This window comes from Lissotriton helveticus, chromosome 1_1 (genome assembly GCF_964261635.1).
Source record: "Lissotriton helveticus chromosome 1_1, aLisHel1.1, whole genome shotgun sequence".
Lineage (NCBI taxonomy): Eukaryota > Metazoa > Chordata > Amphibia > Caudata > Salamandridae > Lissotriton > Lissotriton helveticus.
In genome coordinates this window covers 1,180,762,184-1,180,785,730 of record NC_136057.1, presented here as the reverse complement: position 1 = coordinate 1,180,785,730, position 23,547 = coordinate 1,180,762,184, and the positions used below count along the sequence as shown (strand labels likewise).

Sequence of the window (23,547 nt, the reverse complement as noted above, 5' to 3'; positions counted from 1 at the left end):
TATAATTCCGCCTTGGCCTTTTCCCACCACAGATCATGTTTGGTAGCTAGCTTTTCAATTCTGTGGGGGCATGCAGGCTTTCTGCAAATTACATTTAATCCTTCAACTGTCCTTCGTTTTAAACTTTCTTTTAATTTGCTTTGAGTGTTTTGTTAATTTCACGTTCATTTGAAAGTATTTGCTTCATGAAGGAAATTGTTAACTAATTATAGTGTAAGCAACTTATTTCTCTAGCATGAAAGTGACTGGTAGTAGCTGTAGAAGATAAAAGGCGAGATCTCCGAGTTCTAGCTCTACTAATTTAGTTTCTTTTTTATTAAAAGAAGCAATATATTACACTGACAATATACTTACTATGCTTTCATTTATTGTCGGGCAACAGAAGCAACAAACTGAGAAAATGTAGAGGTACACTTTGGAATATTTGTTTGTGGCTTCTTGTTTACCTTGTGAATACGATCAGTAGGCTAGCGGTAGTTAGTGTATTTAGTAATTTGTTTACTTTGTTTATTATCTGAATTATTTATACCTGACCTGTGGCATTTGACAAAGTTATCTGGAACCAGCCACTTGCGATATTACCAATGAATGAGTTCAGAGATAAATGTACAGTTGTTGTGACGGGTATACCAAATTGACGGAATATTAACGTATTTTTTAATTTGAGTCTAACTTAGTTGTTGTATTATTATTTGTTATTTTCGTTGTTATTGCTCACAGACTGCCCTTGTTCTGGGATCACAGCGCATTAGGTAGTACATGTCTTATGCAGAAGACCAGAAAAGCTGGCAGATTGTTGATTTTTAACACTGGTTGTGTCTTGGGGCAGGAACGGTCTCTGGCCTCCTTCCCATGTGAAAGTGTACACGGCCTTGTCCGCTTCAAGATCCCTCTTCGCCTCAGTCTGATTCAAGTTTCAACCTTCAAAAGATGTATGAAGTGCAACCATTACAAATGGTGAAAAACTGCAGCTGAATAGTTTTGATCCTGAAAATTTAATTCTCTTAACATATGTTCTCAACTCTCCATCAGGTTGCTGGAGCTGGCATTTCATCTAAGATTGAACATTCCTGAGCATAACCGAACCATACATTAGCAGTGATACAGTGGAGTGTTATCTAACAGAACATAATGATATTTGACATTCATGAGAGGGGAGCGTTATCAGTAAGAAGGTTTATAACCAGGCAATTAGGGCTGTAAGTATTACCGTAGAAGTAGGGTTTTTAGTTCCATTTTGAAGAGGCTATGCAAGAGGATTGTCCGGATGGTAGCTGGCATGGCGTTCCAGATTTTGGGGGTGGCACCAGAGAATGATTGCTTTAGAGTTCTTAGGTTTTTGATGGTTGGGTAAGTCAGATGCATTGAGTTAGAACTGCTGAGGGAATGGGAGCCACCTGAAATGGTTAACTTATTTGTGAGATAGTTTGGAGAGCCTTCATGTAAGGCTTTGTGGATAATGCATGCCAGTTTGAAAATAGTTGCTTCAGTGGGAAGTCACTTGTGTATGGTGAGGATAGGGGTGATGTGGTCCGAACGTCTTGTGCCCAAAACCAGGCGAGCAGCAGAGTTGAGGTCTCCCTTCAAGGGGGCAAGCTAGATTTTACAAATGGCAGTGATTATAGAATTGCCATAGTCCGTTTAGAGAGGACCATCAATTGAACTACCGTTTTGAAGTCCTCAGCAGGGATTAGTGATTTTGTCCCTTTGAGAAGCTTGAGTTGAAATTGGCCACTCTCTGCTGTAGTGTTGATATGAACGTCTACATTTAGACTAGTGGCAAGTGTAAAGCCTGGAGATTTAACCTTGTCTGTAAGTAGAAGGGTGGAGACAGAAGATTTGAGGAGGTTATCTGGAACGTAGTTGGCAGGTTGTAGTGTGTAGGAGATAGCAGGAGGAATTCTGTCAGTTTCAGATGGTGGAGCGACACCCATGATCGTAACTCGGTGAGAGTTTTTGACCGGTACGAAAGATTGTTTGGGGTAGAGACTCTTGACCGAGTTGGGGGTCATCTGCATAGAGATGGAAAGAGGTTGTACTCTCCAGGAGGGAGCAGAGGGGTTCCATATAAAGATTGAATAGTGTTGGAGATAGAGTTGAACCTTGTAGTACTCCTTGGCATAGAGGTCGAGAGTTTGAAAGAGAGTTTACAATTTTTACTTGTTGTGAGTGATTGGATAGGTACAATTCTAACTAGTATAGAATTGTACCTTTGATACCCATTCAATCATCTAGGATTCTTAGGAATGAGTGATCAACTGTATCAAATGCTGAGCATAAGTCTAATAGGACAAGAAGGCAGGAAGGAGTCTCCATTATCCTTAATGCGGATAGAGACCTTGATTATTTTTAGCATAGCAGCCTCTGTACAGTAGCTGGGTCTGGAGCCTGGTGGTCATCAAGGAGTTTGTTTTTCTGGATGTAGTTAAGTTGGTGAGCCACACAGCTTTTCCATAGTTTAGCTAGGAAATGGAAATTGGAGATAAGTCAGAGATTATTCTTCAGAAGAGGAGTTATCTGGTGTTCTTTGAATCCAGTTGGGCACCACACCTTCGCTGAGGGAGGAGTTGATAATTTTTGTCAGGAAAAGGATTAAACATGGGGCTGTTTTCTATTTTTTTTAATGGTTTTTGCTGGGATGATATCCACAAAGTGATATGAAGGTTTGATGTCTGATACTGGAATTTCTAGTGTATGTTTGGATATTGGTTCGAAGTTGGACCAGGTATCAATGGATTTGCATGCGACTGCTACCGGTGGAGGCAGGAGTGAAGTTTGAAATGGATAGTTCAATATTACTTTGTTATTGGGCAGATTGAGTGGAATTTGCAGGAGGGCCCGGGGGTGAATTCCATAACAAATTCAGTCTTTTTGGTTTGTTTTTGCCCAGCGAGATTTCTCTCCGGAAGTATTCCTTTAAGCATTTGAGAATGTTGTTTGTACTCATTGTTCTTATAAGCATTTCAAGGGTTTCCTTTGAAGGGTTTTATCGTCGGAGGATCTGAGCATTCTCCCTTCCTCAAAGTTGTTTTGAGAATCATAGTGCTGATTAGGTGTTGCATAGGTTTTTGAGTTTGGGCCTTGCAAGCTCATTAGCCACTTCAGGCAAAGGCACATTGTAGTTCTCCACTAGGTATGTATGTCATGTCCATGTTAGTTTGTGTGCAAGAGTTTTGTGGTGATTTTGAAGCACAGAATAGATTTGTTGATGTTGTTAAAGTCTCAAATCCAAGTTCTAGGTTTCTTGGGTTGGCCGCAGGAGGAGGTTTTAGTGCAAAGGAGAGAAAAGGCCATCAAGAAGTGGTCAGACTAGTCCACAGGTTTAAAAGGAAGGCATTTCACTGCATAAAATGAGGTTTAGGATGAACCCTTTTATGGGAGTGAGTGAGGGAGAACAAAATTATGAGATCATTGTTGTTATTGGAAAGAGATAGTAGGGATACTGCTGAGTGGGATGAATCGCCCCCAATGTAAGTTGATGTCTCTGAGGAGGATGTTATAAGAGTTGTTCGTCAGTCTTGTAGCAATGATTTAGATCCAGTTCAACTGGTTGACACTCCAAACCCAGAGACTGTGGTCGTTTTAGGTCTGTTCATTTATTAGGGAATCTATGGATAAGAGATACACCTCCTCCAATTTTGCCAGATTGGTCTTGGCTGCTGACGTTAAGGCTTGGCTGAGGGTTGGGAGGTTGTCATTACGAACTCCACAGCACCATAATGGCTACACTGAAGACTGACAAGTTTGGTACCAAACTTCTCAGCACATTAAACCCGCACTGATGCCAGTGTGGGATTTAATATAAAATGCACCAGAGGACATCTTAGAGATGCCCCCTGAAAACCTAACCTACAATCCACGTCTGGTCTGAGTGGATGCAGAGGCTGCCACACAGCAGATATGTTGCTGGACCCCCAGGTGGAGAGCCCCCGCTCTCCTGGACCTGCAAGAATGCACATCCTGGGCGAGGTGCTAAGTCTCCTCCCCCAGGATGGACAGGGGGAAGCTTCAAAGGCATGCCGCCTCTGTGAGCTTCTCCAGACCATTTGCTGTACTCAGCACCTGGCCCCCACCAGTTCCAACCCCCGCTCTGGCGGGAAGACTGGGGGGAAACCCCACATCAGGAAGGAAGGTGTGCCAGCCTGTGCCAACCCCACCCTTCAAGTGGGAGAGCCGAGGTGAAGCACGACCCCGGGCTCCGGCCATCTTGAAGATGGGGAGCCCTGCCCAATCACAGCTAGGCTCCTGCCCCCCTCCCACAGGAGAGGAGCAGGCTAGGGGGTGTACCCACCCCTGGACAGGGACCTATGGGTCCCTGCCCTTGCCCTACCTGTAACACCCCTAAATTTAGTATTTAGGGGCACCTTGAACCTTCCTTTATCAGATCCCGATAAGAAAACCTGCCGTGCAGCTGCTAACAGGACAACACCCACTGACTTGGCCCAGCCCTACCGGCCTGTTGATCCTGGAACTTGCTCCTGCTGAATCCCGGCGACTCCTGCGGACAGCAACCTTGGGACACCCTGAGGACCTGCCTGCCTTGACCCTCTTAAAGACTGGGTCTCCCATAAGCAGAGGCTCTGCTTCAACAACCAACCCCTGGTGCCAGCCAGGATGCTCAAGACCTGCCCACTCTGCGCCCGGCCCGTGCCCGAGTGATCCAAGACCACGAGGACGTCCCCCTGGCGACTGGGACCCGAAGTCCAGTGCCCAAAGACCCTCCTCGACGAACCGGACAACGCCTGCAGCCTCAGAACCAGGGACCCGTCCAACCGCGACCTGCCGAGGGTAAGATTTCCCGACACCCAAAGACACCCCTGCACCCAGCGCCCTCTGACCCCCTGTGCCTTCCTTTGGGGTACCTACCTCTTCTCCAGGATCCCAACTTACCTCTCGAAGTGGTGGTCGCACCTGAAGAATCACCGTCCCCGAGTCTGCAGCCTATGTTCCCTTTTTACCTTTCCCTTTGAATAACATTGAGCGCCCGACTGCTCAAAGGCACCCTGCACCCAGCCGCCCGAGTGCCCCTGACAGCGCGACCTGTGCCCTATCCTACTTCCCCATTTGCCCTGAGCAAGTGACCCGGAGCCCAGCTCCCACAGCCGCGTGGCCTGCAAGCCAGCAGCCACCAACTGGAGGCCTCCCTGCCCCTCATTGGATAACATTGGGCCTAACTACCTCTGCACCCGGCCGCACCTGTGCCGCTGAGGGTGAACCAACTGTACCTACCTGACCCTGGGGGACCCCTGAGTCTATGCCCAGAACCCTAACTTCCTCAGCCGAGTACTCACCTGGAAACCGGTAACTCCCCTACCTGCCATTGGATAACATTGACTGATTGTGAAGTTTTGAAAACTTAAAATATTCCCATAAAATCAACCGAATTCTGAAGTACTCACCTGTGATCAGGAGAGAAGCCAGTACTGCATCTCGTAGCCCAGTACTGAACTGCAAAAGTAATCCTAGTCTGGTTTACTAGTAACTTGAATTTTCTCCATAGGAATCCATTGTGTGCTTTTCTGTGAAATTTCTTCTGTCTACTTTTGAAAACTTGAAATATTCTTTAAAAAATCGTACCAAATACTGAAACGTAATTACTTACCTGTTTTAAGTAGAGACCCCAGTGCTGGACCTAGGAGCCCAGTACTGGATTACAAAAGTAACACATTTTCTCCCATTGGATAACGTTGCCAGTTTTTCTTTGAAAAGTTTCTAAGTGTGAACTTTTAAAATAGCTTTATATTCCTTAAAAATCACTGCAATAACAAAAACGTTTTTACTAAACTGTTTTCAGCTTAGATCCCAGGACTGAATCTAGGGTCCAGTCCTGGATCTACCAGAGTAATCTGCAAAGTAATCAGCTGTATTTATATAGAAAAACCCATTGACCTCAATGCTTAATTGTGTTTAGAATTGTGTTGCCTACTGCAACCCCTGTACCTATTGTGTTTACAAAATGTCTTGCCTTTCTGCAAAGTACTCACCTGAGACCTCTCATATTGAGAACATTATATTTTTGATACATGTTGGTTCTAAAAAAAAAACAACAACTATATCTTGGATATAAAAACAATTGGCCTGGAGTTCAGTCTTTGAGTGTGTGAAACCTTTTGCTGACTGAGTGTGTACAACAAATATTTTACACCGTCCTCTGGTACTGCCTTACTGCTCGACCAAGCTACCACTTTAGAGAGTAAGGTCACACCTGGCTTTAACCTCTGTTATACCTCTGGGGTTTGGGGACTCTATACACCCTGTACCATATTATGGTCCAGAATATATAGAGCAACTTTCTCAAACCACTTCATTGCAACTTCATTGCAGTGATTGGATGCTACATGTAGCATGAAGAAAGAGAATTGTGAATGGGTGAGAATATGATGGGATCCCAAATAAGATTTTGAGGGTTCGAGTGACGCGTTTTAGTACGTGTGGTGGGGAGCCTGTCACATTTTAGGGTGGGAATGGACAGGAAGGAGTAGGATAGCGGCAGTCATGCGGAGGCAGTGTAGTGTTGAGGGTAGAGCTGGTGGGAGCTGAGGGGTAATTGTGATCGTGAGGGAAGGCTTGTTGTTCAAGGAGAGGTTTTTTTGTCTGTGATAGTGGAGTGAATCCTAGTGGGGTTGGAATTTGGCTTGTAGTGTCCGTCTAGTCCAAAGATCCAGAGTTTGTTTTTATCTTTTTCCTTGTTTAATTTAGAGCATTTTGCCTACACTTGGTGGCATGTTCTAATAGCATTAGACCCCCCCAGCCCCCTCGGGCTATAACGGTTGTTAAAGACTCCTTCACTCTGTTTGCTGCTACCCCCTGCACCTCTCTATCCTCAATTCACTTAATTTCTGTACCCCTCTCACGTCTTACGGCTCCTGCTGCAAAGAGCTGGTGACTGCCGGCATTCTATGCTATAAAACACAAATATTCAAGTAGCGTCTGACTGTACTCCCTGCTTGATGTTTTAGGGCTCTACTTTCAGAACGAATGCATGCTGAATACGACTAGCATGCAGAGACATATAGCATGCAGAAATAGGCATAACTTGTTAACAAATGCCAGATAATAATACCCGGAATTGAGTGCGCAAAGAATTCACGTAAAGACGCGGCGCATGGTAGAGAGGCTAATTGACAGTAACTATAATAAAAGAGAATAAGAACACAGAAGAAATGCCAAGTCAAACGTGTAAGCAGTTGAGCAACTACATGACTCAACAGGAAGCAGGTAACCGCAGAACAGGAATTCAAAGGATCTAACACTCACTCTTGCTCCTAAGTGACTAAGGGAGACTGTGGGGGAAGAGCAGAAAAGCTTGCACAGCACGCATGAACTAAGGTATTCGTTTTCTAAGACACAGACCAGGCACCAATTGCAAGCAACCCTTGTGCACTAGATAGAGAATTACATCATGGAAAGCAGCAGTGCAATCAAAAAGACTAAATGAAACAATTGCTGCAACTTCTGGTGGGGTGAACAGGTCATAGCAGAGACTGTGTTTGGGGCACACGGGTAAGGAGGCATATCAGAAGCGCAAGAAGGAGCATGTGGCATAGAGGCGCAGTGGGTTTGCATAGGGTGGGCCGGTAGACTCTGGGACAAAGAGCTTCAAGGATGCATGAAGAAAGGTATACAGACAGCATGGGCTGTGCGGTGCGAGGACACTTATGATGACCGGTTTCCTGGGATGCCAAGGGTTGCTGGGCTCCAGTTGCATCACCCGGAGTCGTTTGCCACTGTTCCTGGGACCACAGTACTGTTGGACCCCAAACCCGATAACCAGGTGCTCTTCCTCAGCACTTGACTCTCTCAGGCTAGGAATTCAGAGCAGCCCAAAGCTTACTCGAAGAGGCAAAATGGGTTAGATATTCAGAATACAGTTTACAATGTACTATCAGCTAATTAGATCAATGTCCAGTCAGTCCTTTAGCTTATAAAATAAAATTACTTTATTACACACAAGAAAATTATACTACACATAAAACTAAGATATACAATAAAAACAAGATGTTCCTATGGCCTGCTGGGTCAGAGTTCTAACCCCAAGCAGTAGTTAGTTTGGACTTGGTGGTATAGGTAATAGGTAGTAGGCGCCAGTAGGTAATTACACCAAATACTCTTAGAGCCAGGCCTTATTAGTGATGGTGCTTACGGGTTAGAGAGAACCACCTGCCTCTCAAAATTCTGTGGCATAAGCAACAAGGCATCATAAATCGTAAACCCAAGCACACGTAATATTCAAATGGTCATTTCCAATATTATTCATGCAAAAAGACACAAGAAAATCAATCCGTATGTTCTCCTTTTTTCTTTTCTCTTTTTTAATAGGTCTTCGTATTTCCAGTAAGTGAATAGTTCCCAAGCCAACACGTGTTTTGTCGCCTCAGTATGCTTGTACATGCGAGAATGATACGACGTTTTTACAACACTTGAAATTCGCAAACATTTGTTACTTTTAAAAACAAATGTGCTCCCAGGTTTAGTCGACGTGACATGGTGCTAAGAAACTCTTTTTGCATGAATAATATTGGAAATGACCATTTGAATATTACGTGTGCTTGGGTTTACGATGTATAACCCCAAGCAGTAGTTGTAGCACTTACACCAGGCTTCTCCAACGAGTAGCTCATGAGCTAAGGGTAGATCTCTAGCTATGTATAAGTAGTTCTCCTGCGTCCTGCCCACCCTACTAAATGTGAAGCCTTTGCTTGGTTGAATTAAAATATGCATACTAAAATTGAAAAGTGTGTGTTTCAGAACTCATAAGCTGATGTTTGGAGAAAAATGGTTACATTTTACAAATATATTTAAAGCTGATATTTGAGTGATAAATCGTGTGGTGTTGGAGAACCTATTAATAATATTATTGCTTTGTTTCTATATTACTGCTGGTAACCCTCCTGATACACTGAGGTGTTCTCTACTGGTAACCTTGTATATGATGGCCACTAATGTAATCCTGTCTGATGTGGCCACTAGTACAACACTAATAATAGAAGCTCAGGATGATTTTCATTGATTATAAATAGCTCTTATTACGGAAAAGGTTTGAGATGCCGGCCTAGACGGCGAACCTTATAAAAAACAGGTAACATTGCAGTATACAAACCATGTTGCACAAGGTTACTGTTCAAAGCTAGAGTAATAGTACCAATAGAAATATACCTCAAATGTTCTTGGTCCACCCACTACCCACCACACAAAGCAACAGAAGGGCCTTCCTTGGAGAGTACACCTCCCTGGTGGTGTCAGAGGCCTGGGCACAGTTACTTGAGTCCCACTTGTACAATAGTCACTGGGCTAGCTTGTATGATGGTAGTGGCGGCTAGCCACAGTGCCAGTCCTCAGCTGACACAAAAAGGGATGGCGCTGATACCACAAAGCCTACTGATCACAGTCTAGAGTTTCCCATGGAGCGGCACTGCTGGCTACTATTGCAGGACAAGCAGGTATAAAGCTGGAGAGTATAGAAGTTCTTGGGTAGGGGCCAAGGGTCCAAATGGTAAGTTCTTCATCAGGTAACTCGGTCTCAGATACAGATGGTAACCAGACGCTCCTACAGCATAGGAGAGAGATCAGGGGCAAAGCAGTCTCAACGTCAGTAACAGTATAGATCTTCCCCTGTCTCCCCATATGTTGATGTGCAGCAAGTTTCCTTTCTCTTTGTGCTTTATAGCGCCAACTGCCTCCACATGCCTCACAGGTAGCTTGTTCTCTGCTGGGATGCCACCTGATGAGTTGAAGCCAGACTCCTTCAGTCAGACTGGCAAATTCCTTTCACAGGCAATCTGTCATAGAGACACCATATCAAGTCGAGGCCCTGTTGCCAAGACTGGCAGGCAAGTTTAAATCCAATTCATTGATTCCATTTCTAGAATTCTGTTTACTCCTCGACCCTGCTGTGTGCCCAGTCAGAAAAAGAGTATAGTGTAGAACAAACCACTGCCTGAAGAGGCCAGTCTTTTATCATTCCCCGATGGACATGCTTATCAGGGCTGCTACTTTTGAATCCTGTTTTCCCCCATATCCTGGTTCATACGTCCTGCATGTTCCCTTGGTGATCCGCGCATGAGAAGAGCATGCTGCCCTTGTCTGAGCATGCTACCCTTGTCCCCTGGTTGAGGTGATTCCCCGAAAGGAATGTTAATTAACTCCAACCCAGGAGCCCCTCACCATCACCCAGCAGAAAGGGAAGGGTTGTCTCAGCAGAAGGAATCTGAGCTAAACACATACAGGAGCTTGTGCCTTCACGAATTAACCTAGCTTCTACAAGGTCTATAGAGGGGGGGGGGATTATAGGGGAGCCGAAATGTCTAGCAGAGCATAAAACATTGGCTCACCATCCTCACCCAGTGAACTCACTGGCTCTCAAAATATGCAAACCAGAAATGATGTGCGCAAAAAGAAGCCTGGTACGGGAGACTACCCAGACTTTGCTAGGAGGGAACTGGTAGACAACCCCACAAAAGGGGTACAGGGGTATTTGTGCCCACAATATAGATGGATGCCACCACTCTACCACAGCCTATTTAGAGCGAGCATTAGTCACTCTCTGTAAAAGAGATCTCGGAGCCAATCTCTGGGGCAGAAGTCTTCACATTCTAGTGAGCACCCTCATAGGGATCTGTGGCTGTATTCCCAGGGGACACAAATGCCTCAACAAGTTCATGTAAATGAACATTGACTGGAAATGTGACTTGTGTAATTGACGCGTTTTCAGGCTGTCTTCATATACATGCATTAGTTGAAGTGCGTATAAAGAATGGGAACTGTGATCATGAGTCCTGCGGTGGAAGGGCCAGATATGTGGATAAAAAGAAAAATATATTTTGTCTTTTTTTTCAACTTCAGGTTGCTTCATATAAAATAATGCACAAACCTCAAATGAAATATAAGTGCAAGTTATGCGAATCATTTATGAAACCTCAGTTGGCTAATGCGATCACTGTAAGTGTGATCAGAGTCTCAGAATTTAATCCTGAGTGGTGCAATGGGGAATCAGACTGTACCCATTGCACACATTTTTAAGTGTCCATTAAAAGTACCCTATCCAAACCTCAGCTGATAACACCCTTACATTACTTCTTAAAAAAAAAAAAAATCTTGGTTACCATGACGCTTCAAATGACTACATCAATTAAAGCCCACCCTCGCTCTGGAGTAGCCTCTGCAGTTGATGATTAACAACAAATTGCATACATTTACATTTCTTTCAGGTAGCAGGCATCCTGGCGATAAAGCCTGTTACTTCCCTAGTTCTCTGTCTCTCCTGCCGCCTCACAGCACAGGAGACACCCCCCCCCCTCCTGCCCCCCAACAGTCAACCCCTGCCAATGTGTGAGTCAAGGACGTGGTAGGGAGGAGGCCAGCAGGGTAGCATTCAGATGCAGAACCCTGATCGTCCGGACCCCTGGGAGCTCTCAGTAATGGCCCAGGTCAAAGAAATGGCTCAGGCTAGGGGGCGCTAGGTTGGTGCTAATTTTTCCGTTTACAAATGGACAGAGACAGATTCTTCAGGGAGATGCTATGATGAATGTGGGGACATATTGGTGCTTTTTTAAAGCACCTTCACTGCCATTAGTGAAGATGGGGTATGAGATCCACTGCATCGCAACTGTAATAGCCTTATTTAAAAGGGGTACGGAGGCTCATTTTCTATGCTCGCAATGCTAGCATTAGGATCAAGTGCCCCCTTGTGCACAGCGGGGTCAAACATGTGTTGATTTCTTTCTAAAAGGTACAGGGTCTATTTCAAGAATGGAGTTATGGCCAGGGATGGTGGGAAAAGGTTGAATGAGACTATACCACCTACTACTCAGGGCTGGAGCTATCATTATTAATGCAGCCGGTGCTGTTGGATTGGGTCATGGAGAGTGATGAGCTCACACCACCCCGATTATGGTGAGTAGTTTTTTTGGTCGGTTTCTGTTTGCTATATTTGCTCTTTAATAGGTCTCACATTTAGCATGGATTATGAGCCACAGGAAAGGAACCCCTGAATTGATCTTATAAGTCTGCCCTCTGAGGTCTCCCATACTCCCAGTTATGGGCATAATATTTTTGGGGGACAAACTTCAAAACATTTTGCTTGGGGGTTCAGATCAAAAAGACCTCTGCAGTAGATTCTTACACACATGATTGTCAGGGTCACTGAGGTACAAATCAAGGAAATCTACTGCTGCTTTCCAGTGACTTGCAAGGAGGTCAACATAAGGCCTAGAAGCACACTTCAAAGAGGCATACAGAAGACTTCCTGTCCCACAAGCAGTACATTGGCATGCACGGAGGATAACAGGACACATGCAGAGAGGCAAAAGGTCTGTTTGTAGCGAGGCACAGGCGGCACTGTGATGCTGGGACATGGGCGTGAGGGGCAAGAACGTGGAAAGAAGGCACAGAGGGCAGGGAGTCGGTGTCAACTACTATCAGTGAGGAACTAGAAGCAAAGGGTAGGCAGTGTCGAAGAAACCACAAATGGCACCATGAGCCAAGGAGATGTTAGAGGGCAAATGAAGCGAAATGGGATTTCCAGGTGCAGTATTACTGCATTGGATGTCCCATGGACCTTGTAATTCGGCCCTAACTATTGATGCCACCTCAGCTCGATGGTGGTCAGCTTATGGATCGCAGAAGAATTACTTGCTTAGTCAATACTGTTCAGGTTTGGCCCGAAAGTCTGCATGGTGTATTTTGGAGCTGATTTGGAAAACTCTATGTTTAGAAAAAAAACTACACTTCAACTGACCTAACCTAGAAACTATTTCTTTGAATTGCCTGATAACCCAGGAACAGTGGCATCTCTAGAAGTGTTTTTATGGGAGGCACACAAGGGGCAATAGAAAAAAGCGATGGTGCCACTTACAACCGGCATTCCTTTAAGATTGTGTGCAAGTTTATTAAAGTTGGGTGTGAACATAACGTTTAAAACAAAAAAAGACTCTAAATAAAATTCAACAATTCTAGTTATTTCAAGTAACTATAAGTCCCACCTCCACCATCCACAGTATTCTTGTCGATGAGAGTTCAGTTGTCATCAGTAATGTTATCAATGATGTTACAAACCTTGTCATGAGTGTTGTGAAAAGTGACGACATAAACAGTGCATGACCGGGGCACAAGTTATAGTTACCTTCAATATATCGCTAACTGTTAAATTTGAGTTTGTTTGTTTTTGTTTTAAAGGTTAAGTTTGAACTGGCATTTTTACCTAACTATGTCACTTTAACCTTTATTTTTTACAATGAATTTCTGATATATATATATATGTGTGTTTAATGCAAAGTAAGATATTAACATACCTAACTATAATGTTACTTCAACATTCTTTTTTTTCTAGTGAATTTCTATGTTTTTTAACAAAGTATTATTTTATTACCATACATACGTAAAGTCAACCACCCCTCCCCCACCCCCAACCACACACGACCTTTGGACATTCCAGGCATGAGGTTGCCTACAGGGCTTGGCCTGCATCCATCCTCTGCACTCAACCCCCTGCGAGCAGCCAACCACCTGCTATGCACACTGGTTTGAGGGAATCCACCAAGACTCTTGCTGAACCCAGTGCAACCCTGTGTGCTCCATGGGTCTCCACTGGAGTCCAGGCGCCGAGCTGGCTCTTGGGAGGGACGTGAGCCCTAATATCTTATGCTGTTGATCAAGGGTGGTGTCATTTTGGAAGGAAATATGACGTTTGATATAACAGGCCACAACCCTTTGACTCGGCGCCTTTTTTTGGAGCACCATTTAGATATCTAATGTCTCCTAGATTCCATTGTTAATGCGCTCTTTTTATAACTCCAACGTTCTCATGGTCAAAAGGAAGTGCTCCTATGTTACACAAAATCGAAAACGTGTGCCCCTAAACCGTTACTAAAAACATGGTCTTGGCTTGCCCTATTACATAAAGAGGCATTTATTTATTCCACGGAACCAACGGAAACCCATCTATCCTGTATTTGGACTGCAAGGCCAAATTTTCTAGAACAATTGTTCAGTATATTTTGGGGTTGATATTCTGACCAGAAATCTTTGTCAGATTGTAATTATATATAACGGTTCTCCCTTTTATATTAGGTTTTTGGTACGAGGACCGTTTAATAATCTTACTTCTGCATGTAAAATGTGTGATCGAGAGCTTAGCTTGTCCTACATTTCATTTGGTCAACCTTCGTTGCGAGACACAGCATACCTTTTTCATCTCATTTATACCTTGCCAAAACAGTTTGATTTGTGTGAGTTCTTGTTGGTGCTTTTGATCTTCTCTACATCATCAGCCCATCTTTTCTGCTCAGAGTGAGCACTGAATCGGAGTGGTGAAAGGTTTCACTGAAACTAGTAACGAAGACGACAATACTATTTTGATACATCCTAACTTGTGGCCTTTTGCATTGTTTGAGACAATGAGGTTTATTACAATACATGTAAAAACAATCCGGCCATTTTCGGATGTAACTAATTATCTTTCTAAATAGATATAAACACATTGCTCCCTTTTCACTGTCAAGGATGAATCATAGTGTGGTTTCACAACCAAAGAATCTGAAACTGTTGGTAATGTGCATCAAATTAACTCTTGCACTGAACTAATTTTAAACCTGGCTCACTAGGATCAAACACACGGAGTATTACACAAATCATTATGCAGTGAGAAAGCAGCTCACTCTCACTAAACAGACGTGGCTTTGTTTCTACCAGCATTACTCATGGATAGTTGAACCTATCATCAGCAATGATCATGCGAATGTCACATGGCAGAAGAAACTCGGTTCCTTATTTCACGTGCCCTTTATTTTGTACTTGAGTGCTCATACTTATACTGTTCTCTCTCTTTGTGCTATCCAACATGTAATGTTCCAAAATGAAGACCAATTAATCTGGTAATTACTGCCTCCCCTGAACTGACCTGTCCTGAAAATAGAGATTAATGCTCCACTTGTTAAAATCTAATTTATTTGATTTACCAAAATTAAGTAGCATGTAGTTTTGGTGGTCTAAATGTTGTTGGTCTGCTAAGGGACACTGCTGGACAAAAGCCTACATGAAAGTCCTTAAGAAAAGATTTTGTTTGGTGCCTGAAAGCTAACCAGACATTATTGACCTTAAAACACTGGGATGGAGTTCCATCGAGTGGCAGTATCATCTCCTAATCAAATGCTACCAGGGCCAGCTCATGGGGCGGTGCGATCGGTGCCACCGCACCGGACCCTGACTTGGGGTGGGGGCGCCATGTTTGCAAGTATGTTATTGTTTTAAAAGCACCTGCTGCCGCGTTCATTGACTCCAGCAATTTTAAGGCATCAATAAAAATGTCAAGACAACTACAGTGATTAACGTTCTTCCTGGAGAGAGACCGGGGTTTTTTTCTAGTGGAAGTTGTGACTCATCATAAGATAGCTTAGTGGGTTAATATGCCTGCTGCAAATAACATGTACCATGCGGATCACAAAGTGTATATAATGTAAATAGGTCAATGGGTTACTGCTTTTGTCAGAAACATCCTTTTGTTACGTGCCGTTTAGAAGTTAAAATCCAAATATAGAACCATGAGCTATTAACTGTGATCAAAGAGCTGCATACAAAGTGCAAGGAATATTATATATGAGCTATATGTCTTTTTGTCTAGTCTTTCATTATCCTAATCTTATAAAAAGGGTTCATTTGGGTCGAAATCAAATCTTATAAAGCCAAACCCCAACCACAGTGTTATGTTTTAAATTCAGAGTTTATGCTTTTCCAGCCCGAGGACTCTTAAAACTATTCTGCCTACCATTATGGATGACATGCGACTCCTACACCTTGTAGTCCTCTGTCTTATGTAGCATTTCCTATACACTGATTAAAACATGTATGATTGTCTCTGTGCAATGTGTGTGATGTAAAGTGATCTGACACCTTACACTGCTATAAAACTAAAGTAATATGACAGAGTGGTTATGGAGACTTGAGGGGCACTGTGAAATGATGGTAGTAGGTGAATCCATGTCAGAGGTAGTCATTGGGGGGCGCCAACAAACATTGTCGCACAAGGCGCCACCAGTGCTAAAGCCGGCCCTGAATGCTACTGTAGTGTAAAGGTTGGGTCAACCAGCAGGGCAGCCGAAACTGATCTGATGGAGCTACCAATATCCATCTCATATATTCAGTGCCTAGCCATAACTTTCTTCGCAAGTCAGCATTACACTTTAAAATGTCCTGTACTGTTCTACAGCTAATCTACTAGTAAATCTGTGGAAAAAGCTGCCTTCTACCCTAATTATCATCATTCTTAAATGTGGGATTTCCACAAGGGGTAGATGCAATTTCTTTTTCTGTGGATGCCACAATTAAGTTCTCACCAGCACAACTATATACCCATCTGCCAGTACTACCTTGCATGCCTCTGCAGCTTTAGATAGGAAAGAATTGTCTATATTCCTGTTGCACATGGTCAGACTATGCAGATGGTGGCCCTCCTCCCTGCCCTCCCGGGGTTATGGGCATGTCACCCTCTGGTTGTCACATTTTTTCTCGGGGAGGCGCATCCACAGGGGTTGGTCTTGCCTGTAGGTTTACAGCCTGCACCGTTGCAGGGGAGCCATGTGTCTTTATTTCTCGCCGTCCATGTTGAGTGCCGTCATGAATGAAATCCTATCAGCATCCTATCAAAAGGCAGTTTTGGGAACAGATCTCTTCTATTTGTTTGCACCCTTACCTTGGAAACTTCTTTTGGTGATTATGGCTCCTTGATTGTGCCAGTATGGCTCCATTTTTTATTTGTTCTGTCCTGTAAGAGGGAGTGACACATTATGCCTTCCCCAATTCAGTTTGGCCTCCTCTGTTAATAGCGGAACTTCCAGTTTCCCCTCTGCTTTCATTTCCTCTTCTCCCTATGTAAAGAGTTGGCACCTTCAGTACCATGTGTCGAAAATGCTCCGGTAACTGACTGCATTTCTTACCTTCCTGGCTCCTTTTTGCACCTTGGTTATATTGTTTCATACCTTATGGACTCTGTACCTCATTGGGATTTTTCTGCAGGTCTTCAGTGGGGTTCCAGTCCTCTGAAACAATGATTACGTTTTTTTTTCATTGTTTGGTTCCTCTTCAGTCTCCTTGGATTAGCTCTTCAGGAATTGCCTAATGGACATGTTCTGTGCCACAGGATTATTCGTCAAAAATAGTGGTTCTTCACAAAGATACCTGTTACCATCATGTCTACCTATGGAGCTGGCAGTACAGCGGCGACTGGAAAAGATCACCTATACATCTGACAATCCTGACAAGAGAAGACTATTTTTGTATCCAGCACTTGACATGTATACTTTGGGATAAGCAATCTTCAGGCATTGTAATGCTATTTAATTAGCTTTTATTGACCAGGCTTAAGCAGAGAAGGTTCCCTTCTAAAACGCAAATAACCTCAATTTGGTTGATTCATAGGGGTATGAAATTCATGAACATAGGAGCATTTTCCTTTGGATTCACCAGGATATTTTAGTCCCGAATACAGATTAGTCCCAAAGAATCTTTTGTTGTCCGGCATGCTGCTTTGAAAAAAAACTCCCTCTTTGAATTGCAGCCATAGAAGCGACCCCACTTCAGAGGCATTTCGCTTCTTGAGACCTTTTAACCATTTAGGCATGTTGCTACATTCTAGACCACCTGCAGCAAGTGATGCAAATAGTTGTCCATTCTGCATTCACGTATCTCTGCTAATCAAGCCTGTGATTGTCTACTTCTCCATCGCTGACCTGTCCTCTACCAGAAAGAAGGAAACACTTGTTTTTTTTAGGTCGAGCCTAGCGGCAGCGGGCATGCACTTCTCCTTTTGCGAGGTATGCTGTATTAGGGTATGCACTAGAAACCCCGTACACTCTCCGCCCATATTTTTTATTTGCTTATGCCATTGTCCTTCGTGAACGTTGGCTTCGATTTCATTATGAGGCTTGTTAGTCCCTCCTTGGTACCGCCTTGTCTCCTTTAGTTACCGCCCATAAGAACTGAACCTTTTACTGGTGTTGTTACTTGCTCTGTTTGATAAGTTGGTGATCATTATTTGCCTTAATGCTCTTCCCCTATTCCACACACGACTTCGCAGCGCACCTACTACTGTTTCTCCAGTATTAGGGGTGTCTTTCATAGATTCACATGCTTGAATATTCCCCGTCGTCGAAGTGGGAGTCCCACGGTAAATAAAATGGCAATAATGCTAAATATATATATATCCATATATGAAAACATAATACATAATAAAAGAAGAGGAAATACAACTGAAAACCTCCAAAACGATTCCTACATAGGAATGCATGGTAAAGAGAAAAAACTACTTGTAACACATTAGTGTCATTATGTTAGTCCAAATTACAGCCAATCAGGCGCCAGCACCCTCTAGAATCTTCTCCTCAGAAGCTCAAGCCCTCAGATTTTCTACCGCACGTCGTGTGAAGGGAGTCTCCCTGAGTTCTGCTCAGTTCTTCACCTCAAATCTTCTAGTTCCAGTTTTTCTCAACATGTCAAGTAAAAAGTCTTTATTCAGACCTTGCTCTTCTTGTGGAAAGCTGCGCCTTTTTGAGAAGAACCCCCACCAGAAGTGAATCTATTGTTTATATCCTGATCATGAGGCTGGCAGCTGCAAGTTCTGTAGAACTTTTTCTACTAAGAATCGCAAGGACAGAGAAGGCTGTCTTCTCCTTTGGCTCCAGCGTCTAAAGGACAAGGATTCTGCCCTGTCAGATGCAGAAAGTTTTCACTCTGGTGGTCCTTCAGCAGCCTCTAAGCATGGTAGTGTACAGGATATTCCATCTCCTTTCCTCAAAAAGAAGAAATTAGCCCTGCCTCTGGCTTCTGTGGTGTCTCCTACCACTCCTACTACCACTACGCCCACGAGACCTGGCTCTCAGGCGTCTTCTGCTGCCTCTCGGTGTGTTTCCACACCTCTTAGAGTTCCGTCGTCAACGGGTGCGTCTACGAGCGTTCCGACGACGAGAACCGCATTGTCTGCATCAACGACGACGCTGACGACGGCATCAGCTTTTACTTCGTCGACGACAGTCTCGTCGACAGCATACACGTCGACGAGAGTTTCTTTGCCTTCTAAGCCTGTCCCGTCGACGATTCCCATCACCTCGTCGACGAAGAAGAAAGAATCCTTGTCGACGAAAGTCTCAAAGAAATCTTCGTCGTCGACTATAATTCCGTCGACCAAGGCCTCTTGACGAAGATTCAGTCTACGGAGGTTCAGCCTGCGTCGACGACTGCACCGTCGACGACTTCGTCTGCGATGGATCGCCTGTCGACGGTGACCCTGACAACGACTCCGTCGACGGCCACACCGTCGACGATGGGTTTTTCGACATTATCTTCGTCGACAGCCAAATCAGCACCATTGACGATAGCGTCGACGGCGCCGTCGACGGAGGCATTGGCTTCCTTTGCCTCATTGCCGTTAGTGCCTTTGAAGTCTTCAGGATCCTCTGCTGACTCATCCCATCGTCGCAATAAGGCTCCGTGCCAACAGTTCTCTGCTCCAGAGCCGCAAACACCTTCTCCAATGTTTGCCACCACCTCTGAGCATGACACTGACTCTGACAATGAAGGTGACACGTTTGGGGTGGCCAATAGTCCCTCTGATTTGATTATCAAATGTCAGGAGTCTGACACTGACGAAGATGGCGGAGACCAAGGGTCTCAACCTGAGGAACAGTTGGTCCAAGTACCTATGGCTACAATACCATTAACCTTGATCTCAAATCTCCAACATATTGCGGGATGATTACAACCGTCGTTTCCCAGCAACGCCGCAAGGTACTCCTGTACAATCTCCTGCTCCCGTTGCTCTGCCTCCACCGTCTCTTCCGCCAATGTTAACACCCACAACTTCGTCTCAGGTTCAGACGTCAATCAGAATCCATACTACTGTTTATCTGCAGGATGCGGATGATGAGGCGGTCCCAGAACGTGAGGACATAGAGGTCCCTGACAATTCGGACGAGGATGCAGGCGACCAGGATATGGCGGAGTGGGACGATTACCGAACGCAGACGCCCTCTCCTTAGCCAGGAAACTCTGGTGAATCACCTCCTGTAGATATCGCCAGTTTTCATCTACTAATGGATAAAGCGGCTCAGCTTTTTAAATTGCCAAGATCGCAACGTGAAGAGGATTGTTTCCTCTATGATTTTAAAGATAAGCCTTACAAGCAGGTCCACACGATTCCAATAATCGATTTTGTTTGGAAGGAGGGAATTAAACTCATGCAAGCTCCAAACTCGTTACCTGCTCAAATACCGCGCCTTGAGAAGAAATACAAGGCTCCTACCGGTTCTCCGGCATGCTTGATCTCTCACCCTAAGCCGGACTCAGTTGTGACTCAAGCTGCACAGCGTCGAGCCCGGAACCCAGCGTCTCCAATCACCGCACCTCCCGATAGAGAGGGTCGACGCCTAGATGCTATTGGCCGCAAGTTTTCAACCATGGCTTCCACTTCTGTCCGAGAAGCCAATGCCTTAGCCATTTTGGGACGCTATGACCGGCAGATGTGGTCGGACATATCTGCATTAATAGATCTAATACCTGAGGCTTCCAAGGCGGACGCTCAGCAGATTCTTCACGATGGGCAGAGAGCATCGGAAGAAATGATCGACTGTGCAGTCGATATTGCTGGTACAGGTTTCAGTCTGCTTGCAAGTGCAGCTGCCCTCCGACACCAGGGTTGGTTAAAATCCACGTTCTTCCGGCAGGAAGTCCAATCCAAGATACTTAATATGCCGTATGATGGTGAATCGCTATTCGGATCTCACATCGATGACGCCCTGGAGTCCATTAAGAAGGACGCCGATACGGCTAAGTCTTTGGGCACGTTGCAGTTCCGGAAGCAGTCCTTTTGAGGTGCGCGCGTACGCGGCACTTCTTCCAATTTTCGAGGAGGGCAACAGTACCGCTCCTTCAATTAGGGCAACCAGCGTTACGCATCCACTCAGCAGAGTCTTCAGCAGCCCTCCAGACCCTATAGGGGAAAGTCCTCCTATCGCGGATCCACTCCTAAGCGCCAATGACTTTTGTCATCCCCAAAGTGTTGGAGGTCGAATCTCTGTTTTATTCTCAGTGGTCCTCCATCACTTCGGACCGCTGGGTTTTGGACATTGTACGGCGGGGTCATACCTTAGAATTCGTCGAGATTCCTCCTCGTACTCCACCATTTGGCCCGCCTCCTCCACACCTCAAGGAGCTTTACCATCAAGTCCGTCTTCTTGTTTTAAAGGGTGCAGTCAAAGTGGTCCCGAAACATCAAAGGGGAGAGGAGTTTTACTCGCGATTCTTCCTCATACTCAAGAAGACCAGAGATTGGCGACCTATTCTGGATTTGAGGGCTCTCAACCAATTCCTAAAGTGCCAATCTTTCCGCATGCTGACATTACTGGAAATCCTGCGTCTTCTATCCAGCGAGGATTTCATGACCACCATAGACCTTCAGGACGCGTACTTTCATGTCCCGATTATCCAACAACATCGCCAGTACCTGCGTTTCAAAGTGGGACAAACGCACTATCAGTTCAAGGTCTTGCCCTTCGGGCTGCGATCAGCTCCTCGTGTGTTCACGAAGGTACTGGCCCCTGTGGTGGCTCACCTGCGTCTCCAAGGCGTTCAAATCTTTCCATATTTGGACGATTGCCTCCTCAAGTCTCAATCCCACCATCAACTATGTCAGGACACTCGTCTTTGCCAGCAGGTGTTTCAGTCCCTGGGGTTGACCATCAACGTCAAAGTCACAGACTTCTTGGGAGAGATCCTAGACACAAAGCTTTCCAAAGCGTTCGTCTCGCACGAGCGACGACAGAAGATCCTACGTCTAGTCTCCCTCATTCGAAAAAGACAGTCCGTTTCTGTTCGGACGTTAAAGTCGTTTTTGGGGATGGCATCATCTTGTATCGCACTGATCCCAAATTGCAGATTGCGAACCCGTCCCATTCAGGAGGAACTGGACTAACAGTGGCGTCAGGTCTCCTGGTCCTTCAACGATCTAGTTGCTGTCACAGCCCGCATGAGAAAAAGCTTGCTTTGTTGGGCGCAGCCAACCAATCTGGAGACGGGAACGTCGTTCCTCGTTCACGCACCAGATCTCACGCTCACGACGGACGCCTCTCTGGAGGGGTGGAGAGCTCATCTCCAAGGCCTATCCTTCAAAGGCAAGTGGACTCCGCCCCAACGCACGTGGCATATCAACAGGCTAGAGTTGATGGCTATCTTCCTAGCGCTCTAGTCATTCCTACCTGTAGTTCACGGGAAGTCAGTGCTTATCCAAACGGACAATACCACCAGCATGGACTACGTGAACAAGCAGGGAGGAACCAAGTCTCCACATCTCTCTCGCTTGGCCCAGTCGATCTGGGATTGGGCTCTCCAACATCAGATCATCTTGACAGCTGTCCATCTGCTTTGGCTAGTCCAACATCCTGTCGGACTCTCTAAGCAGGTCCACTTCCTCAACACACGAATGGGAACTGCACCAGCCGAATCTGGATTTTGTGTTCCACCGGTGGGGTCGCCCAGCTCTAGACCTCTTTGCAACACCAGAGAATCGAAAATGCCAGTCTTACGCAAGTTGGCATCCCCACCCCGGGTCGTGCGGAAATGCCCTTTTGATAGATTGGTGCGATCTATTCGCTTACGCTTTTCCGCCGATTCCGTTAGTGCCGCGGGTGCTGTGGAAAATGCGGAGGCAGCCCTGCCACATCCTATTGATCGCACCTCGTTGGCCCAGACAGACATGGTTTTCGGAATTGCTTCTGCTGTCCCAGTGCGAGCCCATTCCTCTGCGTCCCCGTCCAGATCTTTTAACGATGGACAGGGGCCAAGTGTGCCATCCGGACCACTCCACGCTACAATTGTCGGCATGGAACCTGAGCACCTTGAATTCGCAGACTTGAACATATCTCAGGAATGCAGGGACATCGTTGCTCATGCTAGAGCTCCGTCTACCCTCAAAACTTACAAACTCAAGTGGAAGAGATTCTGTCATTGGTGCGTGGCAGCGAATGTCCATCCCATCCATTCCACTCCGGAGCAGCTTCTTCCGTTCTTCTTAAGTCTCGCTCAGTCAGGACTTTCACATGCTACCCTGAGAGTTTTCCTAGCTGCAATCTCTCGTTTCCGACACGATGGCTCTTCTTCCCTCTGTTCGTCCTGAATCATACGTCAATTCTTCAAAGGGCTCTTCCGCAAGTTCCCACCTCCATCTTGGCACCTCAATGTTCTCCTATCTCAACTTATGAAGTCACCATTTGAGACTATCCATAAGGCGGATATCAAATTCCTCACCTGGAAAGTTGCGCTGCTTTTGGCTTTGACTTCATCTCGTCGCGTGAGCGACCTTCACGCTTTCACTGTCAAACCGCCTTATCTACAGTTCAAACCTAACGGAGTGGCGCTTCGCTCCAACCCCTCTTTCCTACCTAAAGTGCCTACGGATTTTCATCTGAATGAGCCTGTGTTCCTACGAACTTTCTTTCTGGACCCAAAGTCCCCGGCGGAGCAGCGCTTGCATTCTTTGGACATCAAACGATGCCTTAAATTTTACAT

General features: G+C 45.2%; 1 protein-coding gene across 6 annotated transcripts in view; it reads left to right on the top strand.

Annotated features, from left to right (window-relative positions):
- The window catches only part of PHTF2 (putative homeodomain transcription factor 2), a 488,580-nt gene that overhangs the window by 200,020 nt on the left and 265,013 nt on the right, over positions 1 to 23,547 (top strand). The window lies entirely within an intron of this gene.